At 45.7% G+C, this 3,853-nt stretch overlaps 1 protein-coding gene across 1 annotated transcript in view; it reads left to right on the plus strand.

The window, feature by feature from the left end:
- Nucleotides 1–575: 575 nt before the first annotated feature.
- Nucleotides 576–3,853, plus strand: part of LOC116852890 (sodium bicarbonate cotransporter 3) — a 72,401-nt gene continuing 69,123 nt past the window's right edge. The window contains exon 1 of the mRNA XM_032833663.1: nt 576–930. The gene's annotated coding sequence lies outside the window, so the exon portion shown is untranslated. The remainder of the gene's footprint in view (nt 931–3,853) is intronic.

Raw genomic sequence — 3,853 nt, forward strand, 5'->3', positions numbered from 1 at the left:
TAGGCAATTACTTTGTCTTAATTATCATTTTGTATCTGTTTGACCATCCAGCTTACACGCGCGTTACACCACGCGCGAAAGATGGAATCTTTCAGGCGCGCATAGAGCATTAACCGGTCATTCACAGGGGGTACATGAACCCTGTCGCCGAATCGCGCCTGCGAACTCGCTTGATCTCGTTCACCTCCACCCATCTGTGGTCGTGACAATTTCCAAATGGCGCGAGTCGAGGAGAAATTCTCACAGAGAAACAGAGAGAGAGAGAGAGAGAGAGAGAGAGAGAGAAAGAGAAAGAGAGAGAGAGAAAGCAACCCTCGAGCGGGTCCGCGTGAGACGACTAGCCGGTGACGCTTCGCGGGTGGGAGTCGGCTCACACGACAGATCGCCACACGCCGGTGGTCATCGTAGGTGCCGGTGGACGTTGAGAAGAGTGACGACGGCGGGGCTGGTCGAGCCGACGAACCAACGAACCAACGAACGAGCGAGCGAGCGAGCGAGCGGACGAACGAGGAGGAGTGTCGTCCACGTGGATCAATACCGAAGAGCGTGCAGGCGCCTCCACCTTCGACGAGGAGCAGTACTCTCGCGCCCGCGGACACGCGACGCACGCTCTCCGCCGCGTCGTCGTCGCCGTCGTCGTCGTCGTCGTCGTCGGCCGTTCGTGGACCGAAAGACTCGCCGAGGGGGTTGTATCCACGGGAACGCCGCCGTCCAACGTCGCGGCTCGACGCGCCACCGGTGGTCAGTCCTGCCTCCTCTTCTACTTTCTCCTCCGTCCTCCGAGAGGATGCTATTCGGCTGCCAGCAAGACAGGAGGATCCTTGGATCTCGCGCGCGACGAGTCTCACCCGCTACCGCTCGCTCGATGCACTTTTCTCTCAACTTCCTGCCGTGATACGTCCGAGAGGATAAGCGGCGCACGAGACAGAGGTACTACACACTCTTCGATCTGCTCCGTTCGCGCGTGGACTGAGTTTCGCGCGCGTGACATCTGTTATAATTCCCCACTTCCTCCCGCTTTTTTCCCCGTGCACTGAATGTACTTTTGAGAACTTTTCGTTTGAGAACCTGCCCGTGTTGTCGCGACACGAGAGAGATCCGCGTGTGACTGTCAATTTTTCTCATCGACGTTCTGTTAATAAATATATAGTAGGTTTCGATGAACCTACGGTTCATTATTATCGATTCAGACGGAAATGTATCTCGTGCGATGGTGAAATAACGCGACTGTCGTGATCTCCCTCCAAACAGGGTGTGTACGTGAGTTATCTCCCTTCCTGAGCGCAGTGCCCTACATTATTAGCCCTTCTCGTGTCTGACCTCGCGCGACCCTACCATACTAACATCCCCGATCGAAAGCAGAATTCGCGATTTCCGCTGTTAAGTTGGATATACAATGAGTGAACGAACAACGGAAGCAAACTTTCGTTGGGCGAAAAAATCTGGGTATCCTTCAACGAATTCAAGTAGGACGTCTTATTCGCATTTAGTCCGATTCGTTTATACGATGTTGTTTATCAAAGAAAATTTGGACGCAAAATGGGCGCGAATGTATCACACGTTTGCTGATTCGTTCGCTCAATGTATACTTTGCTTCAGACGCTATCTACAGGCAAGTCAAATTCGAATGGCGTTCATTATACCTTCGTCTCTCGATGAGTTCGCGAGCATTCGCTCAAAAATAATTTAATTTGCATCGCGTAATTTCAGGGCGATAAGATTTATTTCGCTGGGAACTCGCTTGTCTCCTCGCGTCGCATTGTGGCCAAGTTGAACACCTGTCGAATAACTGCACGTGCGTTATGTATCAACAATACGACTCAGCGACTATTATAATCATGATAATGGCCGCCTTTAATAATTTCTGAGAGTACTAATTATAGGATATTAACTACATAAAGGCGAGATACTCCGAAAGTACACAAAGAGTTCGGGAAAATCAAACTTCTTCAAACTTCCTTCTCCCCCGTCGCGTAATTATACATCTCCAACGTATCTCGGATAGGGTAAGAAGATCTTAATTTATTATCAGCGAAGAAAATATAACGAGATATTAAAGAGCATAGCTTCAGAAGCGCGAACAGACGACGAAACCCGAACGGGACGGACGGATGAATTTTACAAAGCATTTTCGATCGGGACAGGACACATTAACACGCCTGTGAACGTTCGCGAAGCTCACGCGGCTCAAAGTTAAACGTCCTTAAGCTCCTTTTCTTTCCACCCTCGCATTTTGATAATCTGTCGTTCGTGCTCCAAAAAGCAAAGGCTGATCGGGAGTAATCCGTTTAGGTCTCAGAGGCCAGTTTATCGGAAGGACAATGAAGTAGCGTTATCGAATATTTACCCCGAAAACTCGCTCGACCTCGCCCGACCTCGAGCATCATCGGCATCCGATATATCGACGCCGCTTGGTACCTCCGTAAAATTTCTGCAGGCGTGTCCTCTTTGTCACCGTCGTCGGCCAAATAGATTTTCATGATTATCACGACGCGAGACAATCGATGAAAACTTTACAATTCATTTAATTACACGTATGAAATAAATATGCTGTGTGTCGAATTATCATTATTAAATTTATATCATACTAATAATAAATTAGTTATAAATTAGTTGTTGTATTGATGCGCGGCAAAACAAATTTACTGAAAGTTATAAATAAATTTACTGAAAGTTACACCGAGATTTTTCCATTACATTTTACACGTCATATTGTTTGGAGCAAGTTCTGATAATTCTTTTTTATACTTATATTTCACCCATTCTATGTGATTAATATAAATGTCATATGAATCACTCATAAGAGACGTAATGTGTGCAAATCAATTAGTATAAAGTTACTGCCAAATTTACGTACACCTGTCTATTTGGGCGTCGTCGTGGTTTAAATTGACGTCTCGGTTTACGGATCTGTTGCGCTGCAGAACACGAGAAGCAATTCGCCACCACATCGCGCGCATCGTGTCGCTTTGCCCTCCGTCGCGATCCCGCGACGGAGCTTGCAATGGTGGTGCACGCGACTCACTGAGGGTGCACTAAACTTTTCCAACGATAAGTGCCGCTGAACCTGGTTCAGCGACTCGGACTTTTTCGCTTATCACACGGCCACGGCTTTTAAAGCGGCCGCGAGCTCCGGTTCTTTTTGTGTAATTTTTTTACTTGTTCGTGTGTGCGTTTAATATTTTGTTTTCTCACCTTTTCCACTCTTTCTCATCCGGCTTTTACTTGTTTCACGTTGCCGTTGGATCTGCATTTATACCATTCGTGTCAATGTTAAAACCTCAATCATACAATCTCGGAATGAAAATTTCTACTTTGGAATAATAACGAAAGTAAGTCGTACGCATTGCATGAATGCTGCGAGCCAAGCTGAACGGATTAGTAACTTCGCGATATAGTTCACCCGGCAACAATCTATCGAGACCAACCGAGTTTTCCACTTTATCCGTGTAACTATATTCTATCATACATAATCGGTAAGTATAAGAAACTTTGTTGTGACTTAGGCATCACGCGATACTCGCGATGTTGACAATGAAAAGGGGGAGAACGAACGGAAAGAGGAAACCTTTGTGAGAACCGCGTGCTTCTGTCAATGTCACACGATAAAAGCCGTATCCCGAGTATGGCAATGGGTTAAAATCCAGTGTTGGCGGGTTTCTTCTTCTTCATAAAGTAAACGCTACAGACTTCCAAAACATGTATTCAACATTCTAAATTTAAGTAAGATTCGGTAAAATGATTATCCGAAATGTTTTAAACACTTTCTACAATTTATCTTAATTTTTTAAATAAAAATGTGTGAAATAAAAATTCTTTCTTTCATAAGAAAAAAAAAAAAAAAAAAAAAAAA

The sequence above is a fragment of the Odontomachus brunneus genome, unplaced genomic scaffold (genome assembly GCF_010583005.1).
Source record: "Odontomachus brunneus isolate Ranch 3 - 2012 unplaced genomic scaffold, Obru_v1 Obru_scaffold_261, whole genome shotgun sequence".
Lineage (NCBI taxonomy): Eukaryota > Metazoa > Arthropoda > Insecta > Hymenoptera > Formicidae > Odontomachus > Odontomachus brunneus.